Source organism: Rhinoderma darwinii, unplaced genomic scaffold (assembly GCF_050947455.1).
Source record: "Rhinoderma darwinii isolate aRhiDar2 unplaced genomic scaffold, aRhiDar2.hap1 Scaffold_2122, whole genome shotgun sequence".
NCBI classification, from domain to species: domain Eukaryota; kingdom Metazoa; phylum Chordata; class Amphibia; order Anura; family Rhinodermatidae; genus Rhinoderma; species Rhinoderma darwinii.
Window position 1 is genome coordinate 1 of NW_027462459.1, and position 21,120 is coordinate 21,120.

Here is a 21,120-nt window from a genome sequence, read left to right on the forward strand (position 1 = left end):
CATTTAATATATGGTCCCCAGATAGGGGACGTATCAGATATTAAACTGATAAGAACAGATACTACACTTGATCTTAGCCAAAAGGCCGAGAAGCGATAACCCGAACGGGCCGCGCGTTGACCGAGCCTGCCCAATACTGCTGTTCACCCCTTGCAGCGATTCAGCCTACTCCTAGGCAATTCCATGGGGCCCTGCAGGCTCACACACACTCACAGCTACTAAGCGGGAGGTGAATAAAGGCCGGAGAGGAAGCAAGACAGGATTTGCTTCTTTTGCTTGCACCACAATGCAGTGCTGAAAGAGGAGGAATCGACATAAAAACGCCTTCCTGGCAACGCCCAAATGCCCTCCTGCCGTGCAAACACTGACAGCAGCAGCAGCAGCAGCAGCAGTAAGTGCATGCCCACTGCCACCCCTTCTCCTTTCACACCTTGTATCAGCTTTAATCCAGTCCAGTGCTGCCTGCTGAGCAGCACTGACCAACACTGCCTGGGCCCAGGCTTTTATCTCTGAGGCCCCATTATGATGTCAGAAAGCTGGCTCTGGCTCCTGAGGTCTCCACTATGACACGTGCAAAGTTCCGTCTGAACTTTATATAAGACGGTGCGGCTCAGTCAGTCACTCAGTGTTGCCTGAGAGGGCAACACTGCAACAGCCGGCCCCCAGGCTGTCTTTTTTTTGCACAGCTAGTTGCCTCCAGGAGGCCACAAGAGGGAGACAAGGGACTGCAAAATGGAAAATAGGCATCCACCAACTTTACAGACAACTTGTTCTCCTTGCTCCTACAACCTCCATCCTTGCACAGTTTGTTATTCTTCCAGGTAACATAGTAACAAATCCAAATTGCTGCTCTCTTTGTAGGCAAGCAAGGGTTTGTTGCAACTGCAATTCTTACTTCTTCTTGAAATGTAGGGACCACAGTACATTCCATCACATCCATCTAGTGTACACAGGTAGGTCCATTGTGACGGGCGGGCGGGCTGGCTGCTTTAATGGCTGTTTGCTGTTCCCCTACTCCACTCCACTATTTGACTATGGTGCTGCATCAATCAGTGGCTGGCTCAGGTGCAGCTCTTTAACCTACCTAGGAGGGAGGGCGGAGAGAAGACAAGGAAGGTGAATGAGCTGTTCCAATGTGAAATGCCGGAAACACAGAAACACAGACGACACAAAACAAGAGGTGGCAATGTATTAATTAATTGCATTTAATAAATTAGCTCATTATCACACATGACTGTACAAATGCATTGTCCAACAGGTGTTGAAATAATGGGATTAAAAGGGGAGATCCCATCCGAAAGACAAAAACAATGGCAAACACAAAAAGCACTTTTGGAATCTGATTTTAGTAAACACATAAGGAAAGGGTGCACCGGTCCTGGAAATACTGCAATACCAGGTCAATGCGTGGAGTGGACAGAGCAAGCTCTATTTCCATCTCCCTGTTCTAAAAATCCATTTAATATATGGTCCCCAGATAGGGGACGTATCAGATATTAAACTGATAAGAACAGATACTACACTTGATCTTAGCCAAAAGGCCGAGAAGCGATAACCCGAACGGGCCGCGCGTTGACCGAGCCTGCCCAATACTGCTGTTCACCCCTTGCAGCGATTCAGCCTACTCCTAGGCAATTCCATGGGGCCCTGCAGGCTCACACACACTCACAGCTACTAAGCGGGAGGTGAATAAAGGCCGGAGAGGAAGCAAGACAGGATTTGCTTCTTTTGCTTGCACCACAATGCAGTGCTGAAAGAGGAGGAATCGACATAAAAACGCCTTCCTGGCAACGCCCAAATGCCCTCCTGCCGTGCAAACACTGGCAGCAGCAGCAGCAGCAGCAGTAAGTGCATGCCCACTGCCACCCCTTCTCCTTTCACACCTTGTATCAGCTTTAATCCAGTCCAGTGCTGCCTGCTGAGCAGCACTGACCAACACTGCCTGGGCCCAGGCTTTTATCTCTGAGGCCCCATTATGATGTCAGAAAGCTGGCTCTGGCTCCTGAGGTCTCCACTATGACACGTGCAAAGTTCCGTCTGAACTTTATATAAGACGGTGCGGCTCAGTCAGTCACTCAGTGTTGCCTGAGAGGGCAACACTGCAACAGCCGGCCCCCAGGCTGTCTTTTTTTTGCACAGCTAGTTGCCTCCAGGAGGCCACAAGAGGGAGACAAGGGACTGCAAATGGAAAATAGGCATCCACCAACTTTACAGACAACTTGTTCTCCTTGCTCCTACAACCTCCATCCTTGCACAGTTTGTTATTCTTCCAGGTAACATAGTAACAAATCCAAATTGCTGCTCTCTTTGTAGGCAAGCAAGGGTTTGTTGCAACTGCAATTCTTACTTCTTCTTGAAATGTAGGGACCACAGTACATTCCATCACATCCATCTAGTGTACACAGGTAGGTCCATTGTGACGGGCGGGCGGGCTGGCTGCTTTAATGGCTGTTTGCTGTTCCCCTACTCCACTCCACTATTTGACTATGGTGCTGCATCAATCAGTGGCTGGCTCAGGTGCAGCTCTTTAACCTACCTAGGAGGGAGGGCGGAGAGAAGACAAGGAAGGTGAATGAGCTGTTCCAATGTGAAATGCCGGAAACACAGAAACACAGACGACACAAAACAAGAGGTGGCAATGTATTAATTAATTGCATTTAATAAATTAGCTCATTATCACACATGACTGTACAAATGCATTGTCCAACAGGTGTTGAAATAATGGGATTAAAAGGGGAGATCCCATCCGAAAGACAAAAACAATGGCAAACACAAAAAGCACTTTTGGAATCTGATTTTAGTAAACACATAAGGAAAGGGTGCACCGGTCCTGGAAATACTGCAATACCAGGTCAATGCGTGGAGTGGACAGAGCAAGCTCTATTTCCATCTCCCTGTTCTAAAAATCCATTTAATATATGGTCCCCAGATAGGGGACGTATCAGATATTAAACTGATAAGAACAGATACTACACTTGATCTTAGCCAAAAGGCCGAGAAGCGATAACCCGAACGGGCCGCGCGTTGACCGAGCCTGCCCAATACTGCTGTTCACCCCTTGCAGCGATTCAGCCTACTCCTAGGCAATTCCATGGGGCCCTGCAGGCTCACACACACTCACAGCTACTAAGCGGGAGGTGAATAAAGGCCGGAGAGGAAGCAAGACAGGATTTGCTTCTTTTGCTTGCACCACAATGCAGTGCTGAAAGAGGAGGAATCGACATAAAAACGCCTTCCTGGCAACGCCCAAATGCCCTCCTGCCGTGCAAACACTGGCAGCAGCAGCAGCAGCAGCAGCAGTAAGTGCATGCCCACTGCCACCCCTTCTCCTTTCACACCTTGTATCAGCTTTAATCCAGTCCAGTGCTGCCTGCTGAGCAGCACTGACCAACACTGCCTGGGCCCAGGCTTTTATCTCTGAGGCCCCATTATGATGTCAGAAAGCTGGCTCTGGCACCTGAGGTCTCCACTATGACACGTGCAAAGTTCCGTCTGAACTTTATATAAGACGGTGCGGCTCAGTCAGTCACTCAGTGTTGCCTGAGAGGGCAACACTGCAACAGCCGGCCCCCAGGCTGTCTTTTTTTTGCACAGCTAGTTGCCTCCAGGAGGCCACAAGAGGGAGACAAGGGACTGCAAATGGAAAATAGGCATCCACCAACTTTACAGACAACTTGTTCTCCTTGCTCCTACAACCTCCATCCTTGCAAAGTTTGTTATTCTTCCAGGTAACATAGTAACAAATCCAAATTGCTGCTCTCTTTGTAGGCAAGCAAGGGTTTGTTGCAACTGCAATTCTTACTTCTTCTTGAAATGTAGGGACCACAGTACATTCCATCACATCCATCTAGTGTACACAGGTAGGTCCATTGTGACGGGCGGGCGGGCGGGCTGGCTGCTTTAATGGCTGTTTGCTGTTCCCCTACTCCACTCCACTATTTGACTATGGTGCTGCATCAATCAGTGGCTGGCTCAGGTGCAGCTCTTTAACCTACCTAGGAGGGAGGGCGGAGAGAAGACAAGGAAGGTGAATGAGCTGTTCCAATGTGAAATGCCGGAAACACAGAAACACAGACGACACAAAACAAGAGGTGGCAATGTATTAATTAATTGCATTTAATAAATTAGCTCATTATCACACATGACTGTACAAATGCATTGTCCAACAGGTGTTGAAATAATGGGATTAAAAGGGGAGATCCCATCCGAAAGACAAAAACAATGGCAAACACAAAAAGCACTTTTGGAATCTGATTTTAGTAAACACATAAGGAAAGGGTGCACCGGTCCTGGAAATACTGCAATACCAGGTCAATGCGTGGAGTGGACAGAGCAAGCTCTATTTCCATCTCCCTGTTCTAAAAATCCATTTAATATATGGTCCCCAGATAGGGGACGTATCAGATATTAAACTGATAAGAACAGATACTACACTTGATCTTAGCCAAAAGGCCGAGAAGCGATAACCCGAACGGGCCGCGCGTTGACCGAGCCTGCCCAATACTGCTGTTCACCCCTTGCAGCGATTCAGCCTACTCCTAGGCAATTCCATGGGGCCCTGCAGGCTCACACACACTCACAGCTACTAAGCGGGAGGTGAATAAAGGCCGGAGAGGAAGCAAGACAGGATTTGCTTCTTATGCTTGCACCACAATGCAGTGCTGAAAGAGGAGGAATCGACATAAAAACGCCTTCCTGGCAACGCCCAAATGCCCTCCTGCCGTGCAAACACTGGCAGCAGCAGCAGCAGCAGCAGTAAGTGCATGCCCACTGCCACCCCTTCTCCTTTCACACCTTGTATCAGCTTTAATCCAGTCCAGTGCTGCCTGCTGAGCAGTACTGACCAACACTGCCTGGGCCCAGGCTTTTATCTCTGAGGCCCCATTATGATGTCAGAAAGCTGGCTCTGGCTCCTGAGGTCTCCACTATGACACGTGCAAAGTTCCGTCTGAACTTTATATAAGACGGTGCGGCTCAGTCAGTCACTCAGTGTTGCCTGAGAGGGCAACACTGCAACAGCCGGCCACCAGGCTGTCTTTTTTTTGCACAGCTAGTTGCCTCCAGGAGGCCACAAGAGGGAGACAAGGGACTGCAAAAAGGAAAATAGGCATCCACCAACTTTACAGACAACTTGTTCTCCTTGCTCCTACAACCTCCATCCTTGCACAGTTTGTTATTCTTCCAGGTAACATAGTAACAAATCCAAATTGCTGCTCTCTTTGTAGGCAAGAAAGGGTTTGTTGCAACTGCAATTCTTACTTCTTCTTGAAATGTAGGGACCACAGTACATTCCATCACATCCATCTAGTGTACACAGGTAGGTCCATTGTGACGGGCGGGCGGGCGGGCGGGCTGGCTGCTTTAATGGCTGTTTGCTGTTCCCCTACTCCACTCCACTATTTGACTATGGTGCTGCATCAATCAGTGGCTGGCTCAGGTGCAGCTCTTTAACCTACCTAGGAGGGAGGGCGGAGAGAAGACAAGGAAGGTGAATGAGCTGTTCCAATGTGAAATGCCGGAAACACAGAAACACAGACGACACAAAACAAGAGGTGGCAATGTATTAATTAATTGCATTTAATAAATTAGCTCATTATCACACATGACTGTACAAATGCATTGTCCAACAGGTGTTGAAATAATGGGATTAAAAGGGGAGATCCCATCCGAAAGACAAAAACAATGGCAAACACAAAAAGCACTTTTGGAATCTGATTTTAGTAAACACATAAGGAAAGGGTGCACCGGTCCTGGAAATACTGCAATACCAGGTCAATGCGTGGAGTGGACAGAGCAAGCTCTATTTCCATCTCCCTGTTCTAAAAATCCATTTAATATATGGTCCCCAGATAGGGGACGTATCAGATATTAAACTGATAAGAACAGATACTACACTTGATCTTAGCCAAAAGGCCGAGAAGCGATAACCCGAACGGGCCGCGCGTTGACCGAGCCTGCCCAATACTGCTGTTCACCCCTTGCAGCGATTCAGCCTACTCCTAGGCAATTCCATGGGGCCCTGCAGGCTCACACACACTCACAGCTACTAAGCGGGAGGTGAATAAAGGCCGGAGAGGAAGCAAGACAGGATTTGCTTCTTTTGCTTGCACCACAATGCAGTGCTGAAAGAGGAGGAATCGACATAAAAACGCCTTCCTGGCAACGCCCAAATGCCCTCCTGCCGTGCAAACACTGGCAGCAGCAGCAGCAGTAAGTGCATGCCCACTGCCACCCCTTCTCCTTTCACACCTTGTATCAGCTTTAATCCAGTCCAGTGCTGCCTGCTGAGCAGCACTGACCAACACTGCCTGGGCCCAGGCTTTTATCTCTGAGGCCCCATTATGATGTCAGAAAGCTGGCTCTGGCTCCTGAGGTCTCCACTATGACACGTGCAAAGTTCCGTCTGAACTTTATATAAGACGGTGCGGCTCAGTCAGTCACTCAGTGTTGCCTGAGAGGGCAACACTGCAACAGCCGGCCCCCAGGCTGTCTTTTTTTTGCACAGCTAGTTGCCTCCAGGAGGCCACAAGAGGGAGACAAGGGACTGCAAATGGAAAATAGGCATCCACCAACTTTACAGACAACTTGTTCTCCTTGCTCCTACAACCTCCATCCTTGCACAGTTTGTTATTCTTCCAGGTAACATAGTAACAAATCCAAATTGCTGCTCTCTTTGTAGGCAAGCAAGGGTTTGTTGCAACTGCAATTCTTACTTCTTCTTGAAATGTAGGGACCACAGTACATTCCATCACATCCATCTAGTGTACACAGGTAGGTCCATTGTGACGGGCGGGCGGGCTGGCTGCTTTAATGGCTGTTTGCTGTTCCCCTACTCCACTCCACTATTTGACTATGGTGCTGCATCAATCAGTGGCTGGCTCAGGTGCAGCTCTTTAACCTACCTAGGAGGGAGGGCGGAGAGAAGACAAGGAAGGTGAATGAGCTGTTCCAATGTGAAATGCCGGAAACACAGAAACACAGACGACACAAAACAAGAGGTGGCAATGTATTAATTAATTGCATTTAATAAATTAGCTCATTATCACACATGACTGTACAAATGCATTGTCCAACAGGTGTTGAAATAATGGGATTAAAAGGGGAGATCCCATCCGAAAGACAAAAACAATGGCAAACACAAAAAGCACTTTTGGAATCTGATTTTAGTAAACACATAAGGAAAGGGTGCACCGGTCCTGGAAATACTGCAATACCAGGTCAATGCGTGGAGTGGACAGAGCAAGCTCTATTTCCATCTCCCTGTTCTAAAAATCCATTTAATATATGGTCCCCAGATAGGGGACGTATCAGATATTAAACTGATAAGAACAGATACTACACTTGATCTTAGCCAAAAGGCCGAGAAGCGATAACCCGAACGGGCCGCGCGTTGACCGAGCCTGCCCAATACTGCTGTTCACCCCTTGCAGCGATTCAGCCTACTCCTAGGCAATTCCATGGGGCCCTGCAGGCTCACACACACTCACAGCTACTAAGCGGGAGGTGAATAAAGGCCGGAGAGGAAGCAAGACAGGATTTGCTTCTTTTGCTTGCACCACAATGCAGTGCTGAAAGAGGAGGAATCGACATAAAAACGCCTTCCTGGCAACGCCCAAATGCCCTCCTGCCGTGCAAACACTGGCAGCAGCAGCAGCAGCAGCAGCAGTAAGTGCATGCCCACTGCCACCCCTTCTCCTTTCACACCTTGTATCAGCTTTAATCCAGTCCAGTGCTGCCTGCTGAGCAGCACTGACCAACACTGCCTGGGCCCAGGCTTTTATCTCTGAGGCCCCATTATGATGTCAGAAAGCTGGCTCTGGCTCCTGAGGTCTCCACTATGACACGTGCAAAGTTCCGTCTGAACTTTATATAAGACGGTGCGGCTCAGTCAGTCACTCAGTGTTGCCTGAGAGGGCAACACTGCAACAGCCGGCCCCCAGGCTGTCTTTTTTTTGCACAGCTAGTTGCCTCCAGGAGGCCACAAGAGGGAGACAAGGGACTGCAAATGGAAAATAGGCATCCACCAACTTTACAGACAACTTGTTCTCCTTGCTCCTACAACCTCCATCCTTGCACAGTTTGTTATTCTTCCAGGTAACATAGTAACAAATCCAAATTGCTGCTCTCTTTGTAGGCAAGCAAGGGTTTGTTGCAACTGCAATTCTTACTTCTTCTTGAAATGTAGGGACCACAGTACATTCCATCACATCCATCTAGTGTACACAGGTAGGTCCATTGTGACGGGCGGGCGGGCTGGCTGCTTTAATGGCTGTTTGCTGTTCCCCTACTCCACTCCACTATTTGACTATGGTGCTGCATCAATCAGTGGCTGGCTCAGGTGCAGCTCTTTAACCTACCTAGGAGGGAGGGCGGAGAGAAGACAAGGAAGGTGAATGAGCTGTTCCAATGTGAAATGCCGGAAACACAGAAACACAGACGACACAAAACAAGAGGTGGCAATGTATTAATTAATTGCATTTAATAAATTAGCTCATTATCACACATGACTGTACAAATGCATTGTCCAACAGGTGTTGAAATAATGGGATTAAAAGGGGAGATCCCATCCGAAAGACAAAAACAATGGCAAACACAAAAAGCACTTTTGGAATCTGATTTTAGTAAACACATAAGGAAAGGGTGCACCGGTCCTGGAAATACTGCAATACCAGGTCAATGCGTGGAGTGGACAGAGCAAGCTCTATTTCCATCTCCCTGTTCTAAAAATCCATTTAATATATGGTCCCCAGATAGGGGACGTATCAGATATTAAACTGATAAGAACAGATACTACACTTGATCTTAGCCAAAAGGCCGAGAAGCGATAACCCGAACGGGCCGCGCGTTGACCGAGCCTGCCCAATACTGCTGTTCACCCCTTGCAGCGATTCAGCCTACTCCTAGGCAATTCCATGGGGCCCTGCAGGCTCACACACACTCACAGCTACTAAGCGGGAGGTGAATAAAGGCCGGAGAGGAAGCAAGACAGGATTTGCTTCTTTTGCTTGCACCACAATGCAGTGCTGAAAGAGGAGGAATCGACATAAAAACGCCTTCCTGGCAACGCCCAAATGCCCTCCTGCCGTGCAAACACTGGCAGCAGCAGCAGCAGCAGCAGTAAGTGCATGCCCACTGCCACCCCTTCTCCTTTCACACCTTGTATCAGCTTTAATCCAGTCCAGTGCTGCCTGCTGAGCAGCACTGACCAACACTGCCTGGGCCCAGGCTTTTATCTCTGAGGCCCCATTATGATGTCAGAAAGCTGGCTCTGGCTCCTGAGGTCTCCACTATGACACGTGCAAAGTTCCGTCTGAACTTTATATAAGACGGTGCGGCTCAGTCAGTCACTCAGTGTTGCCTGAGAGGGCAACACTGCAACAGCCGGCCCCCAGGCTGTCTTTTTTTTGCACAGCTAGTTGCCTCCAGGAGGCCACAAGAGGGAGACAAGGGACTGCAAAATGGAAAATAGGCATCCACCAACTTTACAGACAACTTGTTCTCCTTGCTCCTACAACCTCCATCCTTGCACAGTTTGTTATTCTTCCAGGTAACATAGTAACAAATCCAAATTGCTGCTCTCTTTGTAGGCAAGCAAGGGTTAGAAGAGGCTGGACGCAGCTGCAGGCTTGAGGGAAGCCGACATGACCGTCCTGGTAGGGAAAGGGTTAATGTTAAGAGGTGAGGGAAAGGTGAAGGAGCTGAAGGAGGGACGGGGAGGAGCTAGGGGGGACGGGGGGGCCGTTACTGCGCTTCCCGCTGTTTCTCGGCATTGAGCCGGAAGCAGCGGGAGGAGTAATACACAAGAAGCAAAGCTCCCACCCTCCCACCCTTGTTTTGTTACTCCTTAGGTCTTCTGTACGTCCGTATATGAGCGTTGTGTTTTATTTTGTGTGTTTATTTAACATGTTTTTCTTTTTTCCGGAGTAGGTTCTGTTGTCATGGCAGCTGGCGGGGGGAGTCCTTGAGGCCAGTCAGTACAAAATGGTGGGGGGGTCGCATCGGGGGTATGCGTCCCCCAAAAAAGGTACATGGTTGAAGACTTCATCGGGTGTTATCCCTTTGAAGTGGTCTTCTGGTAGAAGGTATGTCACTTGAAGGCTTCATCGGGTGTTATCCCTTTGAAGTGGACTTCTAGTGGTCGGTATATCACTTGAGGGCTTCAACGGGTGTTATCCCCTTGAAGTGGACTTCTAGTGGTTGGAGCCATCTGCAGAGGTGAACGGTGCTTCCGAGCTGGTTTACGGCTGGAGGTAATTAGTGGTTTGCAGATGGCTAATTCGGTGTGTTCTTGAAAGGAACATCTGAAGGGGCTTCAAGGACTTCCTCTGCTCGGGTTAATGTTAACGTTTAATTGTTATTTATGATTCTGACCCATGTTGGGTCATGTGAATTATTAGGAGGAATTCTCTGGTGGATTCCTAACTAGTTATCCGAATGTTTCGGATTTAAATTGTTTTTATAAAACTGTGAAATTAATAAACGGCTGCTGTGGCCATTTCACATCCAACCTCGGTGTCATGTGTCGTTACTAAATGGGGGTGGGGGATAGTATGGTTTAAGGTTAACACACGACTCTACCTAGGCAGGTCATGTTGCAACTGCAATTCTTACTTCTTCTTGAAATGTAGGGACCACAGTACATTCCATCACATCCATCTAGTGTACACAGGTAGGTCCATTGTGACGGGCGGGCGGGCTGGCTGCTTTAATGGCTGTTTGCTGTTCCCCTACTCCACTCCACTATTTGACTATGGTGCTGCATCAATCAGTGGCTGGCTCAGGTGCAGCTCTTTAACCTACCTAGGAGGGAGGGCGGAGAGAAGACAAGGAAGGTGAATGAGCTGTTCCAATGTGAAATGCCGGAAACACAGAAACACAGACGACACAAAACAAGAGGTGGCAATGTATTAATTAATTGCATTTAATAAATTAGCTCATTATCACACATGACTGTACAAATGCATTGTCCAACAGGTGTTGAAATAATGGGATTAAAAGGGGAGATCCCATCCGAAAGACAAAAACAATGGCAAACACAAAAAGCACTTTTGGAATCTGATTTTAGTAAACACATAAGGAAAGGGTGCACCGGTCCTGGAAATACTGCAATACCAGGTCAATGCGTGGAGTGGACAGAGCAAGCTCTATTTCCATCTCCCTGTTCTAAAAATCCATTTAATATATGGTCCCCAGATAGGGGACGTATCAGATATTAAACTGATAAGAACAGATACTACACTTGATCTTAGCCAAAAGGCCGAGAAGCGATAACCCGAACGGGCCGCGCGTTGACCGAGCCTGCCCAATACTGCTGTTCACCCCTTGCAGCGATTCAGCCTACTCCTAGGCAATTCCATGGGGCCCTGCAGGCTCACACACACTCACAGCTACTAAGCGGGAGGTGAATAAAGGCCGGAGAGGAAGCAAGACAGGATTTGCTTCTTTTGCTTGCACCACAATGCAGTGCTGAAAGAGGAGGAATCGACATAAAAACGCCTTCCTGGCAACGCCCAAATGCCCTCCTGCCGTGCAAACACTGGCAGCAGCAGCAGCAGCAGCAGTAAGTGCATGCCCACTGCCACCCCTTCTCCTTTCACACCTTGTATCAGCTTTAATCCAGTCCAGTGCTGCCTGCTGAGCAGCACTGACCAACACTGCCTGGGCCCAGGCTTTTATCTCTGAGGCCCCATTATGATGTCAGAAAGCTGGCTCTGGCTCCTGAGGTCTCCACTATGACACGTGCAAAGTTCCGTCTGAACTTTATATAAGACGGTGCGGCTCAGTCAGTCACTCAGTGTTGCCTGAGAGGGCAACACTGCAACAGCCGGCCCCCAGGCTGTCTTTTTTTTGCACAGCTAGTTGCCTCCAGGAGGCCACAAGAGGGAGACAAGGGACTGCAAATGGAAAATAGGCATCCACCAACTTTACAGACAACTTGTTCTCCTTGCTCCTACAACCTCCATCCTTGCACAGTTTGTTATTCTTCCAGGTAACATAGTAACAAATCCAAATTGCTGCTCTCTTTGTAGGCAAGCAAGGGTTTGTTGCAACTGCAATTCTTACTTCTTCTTGAAATGTAGGGACCACAGTACATTCCATCACATCCATCTAGTGTACACAGGTAGGTCCATTGTGACGGGCGGGCGGGCTGGCTGCTTTAATGGCTGTTTGCTGTTCCCCTACTCCACTCCACTATTTGACTATGGTGCTGCATCAATCAGTGGCTGGCTCAGGTGCAGCTCTTTAACCTACCTAGGAGGGAGGGCGGAGAGAAGACAAGGAAGGTGAATGAGCTGTTCCAATGTGAAATGCCGGAAACACAGAAACACAGACGACACAAAACAAGAGGTGGCAATGTATTAATTAATTGCATTTAATAAATTAGCTCATTATCACACATGACTGTACAAATGCATTGTCCAACAGGTGTTGAAATAATGGGATTAAAAGGGGAGATCCCATCCGAAAGACAAAAACAATGGCAAACACAAAAAGCACTTTTGGAATCTGATTTTAGTAAACACATAAGGAAAGGGTGCACCGGTCCTGGAAATACTGCAATACCAGGTCAATGCGTGGAGTGGACAGAGCAAGCTCTATTTCCATCTCCCTGTTCTAAAAATCCATTTAATATATGGTCCCCAGATAGGGGACGTATCAGATATTAAACTGATAAGAACAGATACTACACTTGATCTTAGCCAAAAGGCCGAGAAGCGATAACCCGAACGGGCCGCGCGTTGACCGAGCCTGCCCAATACTGCTGTTCACCCCTTGCAGCGATTCAGCCTACTCCTAGGCAATTCCATGGGGCCCTGCAGGCTCACACACACTCACAGCTACTAAGCGGGAGGTGAATAAAGGCCGGAGAGGAAGCAAGACAGGATTTGCTTCTTTTGCTTGCACCACAATGCAGTGCTGAAAGAGGAGGAATCGACATAAAAACGCCTTCCTGGCAACGCCCAAATGCCCTCCTGCCGTGCAAACACTGGCAGCAGCAGCAGCAGCAGCAGTAAGTGCATGCCCACTGCCACCCCTTCTCCTTTCACACCTTGTATCAGCTTTAATCCAGTCCAGTGCTGCCTGCTGAGCAGTACTGACCAACACTGCCTGGGCCCAGGCTTTTATCTCTGAGGCCCCATTATGATGTCAGAAAGCTGGCTCTGGCTCCTGAGGTCTCCACTATGACACGTGCAAAGTTCCGTCTGAACTTTATATAAGACGGTGCGGCTCAGTCAGTCACTCAGTGTTGCCTGAGAGGGCAACACTGCAACAGCCGGCCCCCAGGCTGTCTTTTTTTTGCACAGCTAGTTGCCTCCAGGAGGCCACAAGAGGGAGACAAGGGACTGCAAAATGGAAAATAGGCATCCACCAACTTTACAGACAACTTGTTCTCCTTGCTCCTACAACCTCCATCCTTGCACAGTTTGTTATTCTTCCAGGTAACATAGTAACAAATCCAAATTGCTGCTCTCTTTGTATGCAAGCAAGGGTTTGTTGCAACTGCAATTCTTACTTCTTCTTGAAATGTAGGGACCACAGTACATTCCATCACATCCATCTAGTGTACACAGGTAGGTCCATTGTGACGGGCGGGCGGGCGGGCTGGCTGCTTTAATGGCTGTTTGCTGTTCCCCTACTCCACTCCACTATTTGACTATGGTGCTGCATCAATCAGTGGCTGGCTCAGGTGCAGCTCTTTAACCTACCTAGGAGGGAGGGCGGAGAGAAGACAAGGAAGGTGAATGAGCTGTTCCAATGTGAAATGCCGGAAACACAGAAACACAGACGACACAAAACAAGAGGTGGCAATGTATTAATTAATTGCATTTAATAAATTAGCTCATTATCACACATGACTGTACAAATGCATTGTCCAACAGGTGTTGAAATAATGGGATTAAAAGGGGAGATCCCATCCGAAAGACAAAAACAATGGCAAACACAAAAAGCACTTTTGGAATCTGATTTTAGTAAACACATAAGGAAAGGGTGCACCGGTCCTGGAAATACTGCAATACCGGGTCAATGCGTGGAGTGGACAGAGCAAGCTCTATTTCCATCTCCCTGTTCTAAAAATCCATTTAATATATGGTCCCCAGATAGGGGACGTATCAGATATTAAACTGATAAGAACAGATACTACACTTGATCTTAGTCAAAAGGCCGAGAAGCGATAACCCGAACGGGCCGCGCGTTGACCGAGCCTTACCAATACTGCTGTTCACCCCTTGCAGCGATTCAGCCTACTCCTAGGCAATTCCATGGGGCCCTGCAGGCTCACACACACTCACAGCTACTAAGCAGGAGGTGAATAAAGGCCGGAGAGGAAGCAAGACAGGATTTGCTTCTTTTGCTTGCACCACAATGCAGTGCTGAAAGAGGAGGAATCGACATAAAAACGCCTTCCTGGCAACGCCCAAATGCCCTCCTGCCGTGCAAACACTGGCAGCAGCAGCAGCAGCAGCAGTAAGTGCATGCCCACTGCCACCCTTTCTCCTTTCACACCTTGTATCAGCTTTAATCCAGTCCAGTGCTGCCTGCTGAGCAGCACTGACCAACACTGCCTGGGCCCAGGCTTTTATCTCTGAGGCCCCATTATGATGTCAGAAAGCTGGCTCTGGCTCCTGAGGTATCCACTATGACACGTGCAAAGTTCCGTCTGAACTTTATATAAGACGGTGTGGCTCAGTCAGTCACTCAGTGTTGCCTGAGAGGGCAACACTGCAACAGCCGGCCCCCAGGCTGTCTTTTTTTTGCACAGCTAGTTGCCTCCAGGAGGCCACAAGAGGGAGATAAGGGACTGCAAAATGGAAAATAGGCATCTACCAACTTTACAGACAACTTGTTCTCCTTGCTCCTACAACCTCCATCCTTGCACAGTTTTTTATTCTTCCAGGTAACATAGTAACAAATCCAAATTGCTGCTCTCTTTGTAGGCAAGCAAGGATTTGTTGCAACTGCAATTCTTACTTCTTCTTGAAATGTAGGGACCACAGTACATTCCATCACATCCATCTAGTGTACACAGGTAGGTCCATTGTGACGGGCGGGCGGGCGGGCTGGCTGCTTTAATGGCTGTTTGCTGTTCCCCTACTCCACTCCACTATTTGACTATGGTGCTGCATCAATCAGTGGCTGGCTCAGGTGCAGCTCTTTAACCTACCTAGGAGGGAGGGCGGAGAGAAGACAAGGAAGGTGAATGAGCTGTTCCAATGTGAAATGCCGGAAACACAGAAACACAGACGACACAAAACAAGAGGTGGCAATGTATTAATTAATTGCATTTAATAAATTAGCTCATTATCACACATGACTGTACAAATGCATTGTCCAACAGGTGTTGAAATAATGGGATTAAAAGGGGAGATCCCATCCGAAAGACAAAAACAATGGCAAACACAAAAAGCACTTTTGGAATCTGATTTTAGTAAACACATAAGGAAAGGGTGCACCGGTCCTGGAAATACTGCAATACCAGGTCAATGCGTGGAGTGGACAGAGCAAGCTCTATTTCCATCTCCCTGTTCTAAAAATCCATTTAATATATGGTCCCCAGATAGGGGACGTATCAGATATTAAACTGATAAGAACAGATACTACACTTGATCTTAGCCAAAAGGCCGAGAAGCGATAACCCGAACGGGCCGCGCGTTGACCGAGCCTGCCCAATACTGCTGTTCACCCCTTGCAGCGATTCAGCCTACTCCTAGGCAATTCCATGGGGCCCTGCAGGCTCACGCACACTCACAGCTACTAAGCGGGAGGTGAATAAAGGCCGGAGAGGAAGCAAGACAGGATTTGCTTCTTTTGCTTGCACCACAATGCAGTGCTGAAAGAGGAGGAATCGACATAAAAACGCCTTCCTGGCAACGCCCAAATGCCCTCCTGCCGTGCAAACACTGGCAGCAGCAGCAGCAGCAGCAGCAGCAGCAGTAAGTGCATGCCCACTGCCACCCCTTCTCCTTTCACACCTTGTATCAGCTTTAATCCAGTCCAGTGCTGCCTGCTGAGCAGCACTGACCAACACTGCCTGGGCCCAGGCTTTTATCTCTGAGGCCCCATTATGATGTCAGAAAGCTGGCTCTGGCTCCTGAGGTCTCCACTATGACACGTGCAAAGTTCCGTCTGAACTTTATATAAGACGGTGCGGCTCAGTCAGTCACTCAGTGTTGCCTGAGAGGGCAACACTGCAACAGCCGGCCCCCAGGCTGTCTTTTTTTTGCACAGCTAGTTGCCTCCAGGAGGCCACAAGAGGGAGACAAGGTCTGCAAAATGGAAAATAGGCATCCACCAACTTTACAGACAACTTGTTCTCCTTGCTCCTACAACCTCCATCCTTGCACAGTTTGTTATTCTTCCAGGTAACATAGTAACAAATCCAAATTGCTGCTCTCTTTGTAGGCAAGTAAGGGTTTGTTGCAACTGCAATTCTTACTTCTTCTTGAAATGTAGGGAACACAGTACATTCCATCACATCCATCTAGTGTACACAGGTAGGTCCATTGTGACGGGCGGGCGGGCGGGCTGGCTGCTTTAATGGCTGTTTGCTGTTCCCCTACTCCACTCCACTATTTGACTATGGTGCTGCATCAATCAGTGGCTGGCTCAGGTGCAGCTCTTTAACCTACCTAGGAGGGAGGGCGGAGAGAAGACAAGGAAGGTGAATGAGCTGTTCCAATGTGAAATGCCGGAAACACAGAAACACAGACGACACAAAACAAGAGGTGGCAATGTATTAATTAATTGCATTTAATAAATTAGCTCATTATCACACATGACTGTACAAATGCATTGTCCAACAGGTGTTGAAATAATGGGATTAAAAGGGGAGATCCCATCCGAAATACAAAAACAATGGCAAACACAAAAAGCACTTTTGGAATCTGATTTTAGTAAACACATAAGGAAAGGGTGCACCGGTCCTGGAAATACTGCAATACCAGGTCAATGCGTGGAGTGGACAGAGCAAGCTCTATTTCCATCTCCCTGTTCTAAAAATCCATTTAATATATGGTCCCCAGATAGGGGACGTATCAGATATTAAACTGATAAGAACAGATACTACACTTGATCTTAGCCAAAAGGCCGAGAAGCGATAACCCGAACGGGCCGCGCGTTGACCGAGCCTGCCCAATACTGCTGTTCACCCCTTGCAGCGATTCAGCCTACTCCTAGGCAATTCCATGGGGCCCTGCAGGCTCACACACACTCACAGCTACTAAGCGGGAGGTGAATAAAGGCCGGAGAGGAAGCAAGACAGGATTTGCTTCTTTTGCTTGCACCACAATGCAGTGCTGAAAGAGGAGGAATCGACATAAAAACGCCTTCCTGGCAACGCCCAAATGCCCTCCTGCCGTGCAAACACTGGCAGCAGCAGCAGCAGCAGCAGCAGCAGCAGTAAGTGCATGCCCACTGCCACCCCTTCTCCTTTCACACCTTGTATCAGCTTTAATCCAGTCCAGTGCTGCCTGCTGAGCAGCACTGACCAACACTGCCTGGGCCCAGGCTTTTATCTCTGAGGCCCCATTATGATGTCAGAAAGCTGGCTCTGGCTCCTGAGGTCTCCACTATGACACGTGCAAAGTTCCGTCTGAACTTTATATAAGACGGTGCGCCTCAGTCAGTCACTCAGTGTTGCCTGAGAGGGCAACACTGCAACAGCCGGCCCCCAGGCTGTCTTTTTTTTGCACAGCTAGTTGCCTCCAGGAGGCCACAAGAGGGAGACAAGGGACTGCAAAATGGAAAATAGGCATCCACCAACTTTACAGACAACTTGTTCTCCTTGCTCCTACAACCTCCATCCTTGCACAGTTTGTTATTCTTCCAGGTAACATAGTAACAAATCCAAATTGCTGCTCTCTTTGTAGGCAAGCAAGGGTTTGTTGCAACTGCAATTCTTACTTCTTCTTGAAATGTAGGGACCACAGTACATTCCATCACATCCATCTAGTGTACACAGGTAGGTCCATTGTGACGGGCGGGCGGGCGGGCTGGCTGCTTTAATGGCTGTTTGCTGTTCCCCTACTCCACTCCACTATTTGACTATGGTGCTGAATCAATCAGTGGCTGGCTCAGGTGCAGCTCTTTAACCTACCTAGGAGGGAGGGCGGAGAGAAGACAAGGAAGGTGAATGAGCTGTTCCAATGTGAAATGCCGGAAACACAGAAACACAGACGACACAAAACAAGAGGTGGCAATGTATTAATTAATTGCATTTAATAAATTAGCTCATTATCACACATGACTGTACAAATGCATTGTCCAACAGGTGTTGAAATAATGGGATTAAAAGGGGAGATCCCATCCGAAAGACAAAAACAATGGCAAACACAAAAAGCACTTTTGGAATCTGATTTTAGTAAACACATAAGGAAAGGGTGCACCGGTCCTGGAAATACTGCAATACCAGGTCAATGCGTGGAGTGGACAGAGCAAGCTCTATTTCCATCTCCCTGTTCTAAAAATCCATTTAATATATGGTCCCCAGATAGGGGACGTATCAGATATTAAACTGATAAGAACAGATACTACACTTGATCTTAGCCAAAAGGCCGAGAAGCGATAACCCGAACGGGCCGCGCGTTGACCGAGCCTGCCCAATACTGCTGTTCACCCCTTGCAGCGATTCAGCCTACTCCTAGGCAATTCCATGGGGCCCTGCAGGCTCACACACACTCACAGCTACTAAGCGGGAGGTGAATAAAGGCCGGAGAGGAAGCAAGACAGGATTTGCTTCTTTTGCTTGCACCACAATGCAGTGCTGAAAGAGGAGGAATCGACATAAAAACGCCTTCCTGGCAACGCCCAAATGCCCTCCTGCCGTGCAAACACTGGCAGCAGCAGCAGTAAGTGCATGCCCACTGCCACCCCTTCTCCTTTCACACCTTGTATCAGCTTTAATCCAGTCCAGTGCTGCCTGCTGAGCAGCACTGACCAACACTGCCTGGGCCCAGGCTTTTATCTCTGAGGCCCCATTATCAGTGGCGTAGCTATAGGGGTCGCAGCGGTCGCACTTGCGACCGGGCCCCTAAGCCTGGGGGGCCCACGGGCCCCCGTTGCCATACTGTATGCTTCCAAAAAAAATCTTCTTTGCCGTAAAGCCGGCACTTCCCGGTTACGGTCACATGGTACACTTAGTGTACCATGTGACCGTGTTGTCACGTGACACGTCTTCCGGACAGTGGAGTGGAAGAGTCGGTGCCGAGGACTCCAGGTGAGCTGCAGTCTGTGTTGTGTTGTAATGTATTGTGATGTAATGTGTTGTGATGCCTTGTAATGTATTGTATTGTGCTGTTTGCGGTGGAGAGGGGGGGGGGGGCGTTAAATCACAGCCCCCCCCCCTCCTCTCTCCACCGCAAACTTCACAATACAACACAATACAGTATAGTACACATGACTATGAGAGCGGGGCTGCGGCTGTGTAATACAGCCATTGCCCCGCTCCTGAGTCCTGACATGTGCGCGCCGTCAGCATGATGTGATGCGGCCGGCGCTGCACTAATGATCTGCGGCACTGAAGACAGAACATGGCACCCCCATGTTCTGTCTTTAGTGCGTGAACCCCCGCTCATTAGTGCAGCGCCGGCAGCATCTCCTCATGCTGACCGCGCGCGCACTTACTGTCAGGAGCGGGGCGATAACTGTATTACACAGCCGCAGCCCCGCTCTATAACGGCGGAGATCAGAGGAACCTCTCATCTCCGCCGCTATTCTCCTGAATGCTGCAATCAAAGCCGACTGCAGCATTCAGGGGAAAATGAGAAGGGGGGGGGGGATGCCCCTGGATCGTGTCACAGGGAATTCCTGTGACGCGATCGAGGGCCATACCATATATGGGCAAACAGCCCTGGGGTCTATTGAAGGACCCCAGGGCTGTCTTACCATATTTCCTGTTAGGGCATACTGAGGTATGTCCAACAACTGCCTGTGTGCTATCTGTCCACAGGCTAATGTACTGGCACATATCTGATATATGTCAGTACATTAAAGTTTAAAAATAAAGTAAAAACAAAGTAATGTTAAATAAAAAAACACACATTCACCTTTTTTACAATAAACATTAAAATAGGTCTCAATACATAAAATATACACATATTGGGTATTGGCGCGGCCGTAATAACCTGCACAACGTTTTTTTTTGCATTATTTGTGATGTGTACGCTGTAAAAAAATAAAATAAACTGCTTTCTATCACTTATTGTGAGGCACGAGGTGTGATGAATTTAACCTCCATGTGCCTCACATTAATAGTAATTAACCCCATCATGTTCCTTACACATTAACCCATTATGACTGAGAAACATGATGGGGTTAATCACTATTAATGTGAGGCACATTCAAAATTCATCATCACGCCTCACATTAGAAAACAAAAGACCTTTTTTTTTTTATTACTGTAAACGAAGTATCGGTATCAAAGTCCAAATTTTGGTATCGTGACATCCCTACACTGTGGGTCGCGTCCCCCTGGGGGTTCGTGTGAAGACCTCCGGGGGGTCGCGAGTCACTCACCGAGGTCCCGGTTCCATTCAATCCTGGAGCAAGGAGCTGGCATCTTCTTGATCCAGCATTCACTGTGCCCTGAGCGGCTCGACGCTGGCAGGCAGGATGTGTTGACATCATCGCGCCTGTCTGCGCTGAGTCACTCATAGCACAGACCGGAGGAGGCGAAGGATCCTCCACCCGACGTGGGAACGGGGATAGGTAAGTAATTATGCTATTTTTTTTATTATGCACATATGGGGGCATTATACTGTATGGGGGCTGATATTGTGTGGGGGGCATTATACTGCATGGGGGGCTGATAAGGCATGAGGGCTGATAAGATGGGGGGGGCATTATATTGCATGGGGGCTGATATGGGGGCATTATACTGCATGGGGGGCATTATACTGCATGGGGGGCAGATATGGCATGGGGGCTGATAAGATGGGGGCATTATACTGAATGGGGGCTGATATGGGGGAATTATACTGTATGGGGGCTGATATGGGGAGCATTATACCGTATGGGGCTGTTATGGGGGGCATTATACTGTGGGGGCAGCTATGGGGGGGAATTATACTGTGTGGGGGCAGCTATGGGAGCATTATACTGTGTGGGGGCAGCTATGGGAGC

General features: G+C 48.5%; 12 non-coding genes and 1 pseudogene across 12 annotated transcripts; all 13 read right to left on the bottom strand.

Annotated features, from left to right (window-relative positions):
* LOC142701591 (U2 spliceosomal RNA) lies at positions 1 to 97 on the bottom strand (annotated as a pseudogene; the record flags this gene model as incomplete).
* A 1,265-nt stretch (positions 98 to 1,362) lies between these two features.
* Positions 1,363 to 1,553, bottom strand: LOC142701564 (U2 spliceosomal RNA). The gene has a single exon (XR_012866908.1). It is a non-coding gene; the product is annotated as a U2 spliceosomal RNA (small nuclear RNA).
* Positions 1,554 to 2,814: 1,261 nt separating this feature from the next.
* LOC142701576 (U2 spliceosomal RNA) lies at positions 2,815 to 3,005 on the bottom strand. The gene has a single exon (XR_012866919.1). It is a non-coding gene; the product is annotated as a U2 spliceosomal RNA (small nuclear RNA).
* A 1,268-nt stretch (positions 3,006 to 4,273) lies between these two features.
* Positions 4,274 to 4,464, bottom strand: LOC142701588 (U2 spliceosomal RNA). Its single transcript, XR_012866930.1, has one exon. It is a non-coding gene; the product is annotated as a U2 spliceosomal RNA (small nuclear RNA).
* A 1,270-nt stretch (positions 4,465 to 5,734) lies between these two features.
* On the bottom strand, positions 5,735 to 5,925 carry LOC142701592 (U2 spliceosomal RNA). Its single transcript, XR_012866932.1, has one exon. It is a non-coding gene; the product is annotated as a U2 spliceosomal RNA (small nuclear RNA).
* A 1,255-nt stretch (positions 5,926 to 7,180) lies between these two features.
* LOC142701553 (U2 spliceosomal RNA) lies at positions 7,181 to 7,371 on the bottom strand. Its single transcript, XR_012866898.1, has one exon. It is a non-coding gene; the product is annotated as a U2 spliceosomal RNA (small nuclear RNA).
* A 1,264-nt stretch (positions 7,372 to 8,635) lies between these two features.
* LOC142701554 (U2 spliceosomal RNA) lies at positions 8,636 to 8,826 on the bottom strand. Its single transcript, XR_012866899.1, has one exon. It is a non-coding gene; the product is annotated as a U2 spliceosomal RNA (small nuclear RNA).
* Positions 8,827 to 11,078: 2,252 nt separating this feature from the next.
* Positions 11,079 to 11,269, bottom strand: LOC142701555 (U2 spliceosomal RNA). The gene has a single exon (XR_012866900.1). It is a non-coding gene; the product is annotated as a U2 spliceosomal RNA (small nuclear RNA).
* A 1,261-nt stretch (positions 11,270 to 12,530) lies between these two features.
* On the bottom strand, positions 12,531 to 12,721 carry LOC142701556 (U2 spliceosomal RNA). Its single transcript, XR_012866901.1, has one exon. It is a non-coding gene; the product is annotated as a U2 spliceosomal RNA (small nuclear RNA).
* A 1,266-nt stretch (positions 12,722 to 13,987) lies between these two features.
* Positions 13,988 to 14,178, bottom strand: LOC142701589 (U2 spliceosomal RNA). Its single transcript, XR_012866931.1, has one exon. It is a non-coding gene; the product is annotated as a U2 spliceosomal RNA (small nuclear RNA).
* A 1,266-nt stretch (positions 14,179 to 15,444) lies between these two features.
* Positions 15,445 to 15,635, bottom strand: LOC142701558 (U2 spliceosomal RNA). The gene has a single exon (XR_012866902.1). It is a non-coding gene; the product is annotated as a U2 spliceosomal RNA (small nuclear RNA).
* A 1,274-nt stretch (positions 15,636 to 16,909) lies between these two features.
* Positions 16,910 to 17,100, bottom strand: LOC142701559 (U2 spliceosomal RNA). The gene has a single exon (XR_012866903.1). It is a non-coding gene; the product is annotated as a U2 spliceosomal RNA (small nuclear RNA).
* A 1,275-nt stretch (positions 17,101 to 18,375) lies between these two features.
* Positions 18,376 to 18,566, bottom strand: LOC142701560 (U2 spliceosomal RNA). Its single transcript, XR_012866904.1, has one exon. It is a non-coding gene; the product is annotated as a U2 spliceosomal RNA (small nuclear RNA).
* Positions 18,567 to 21,120: the final 2,554 nt, after the last annotated feature.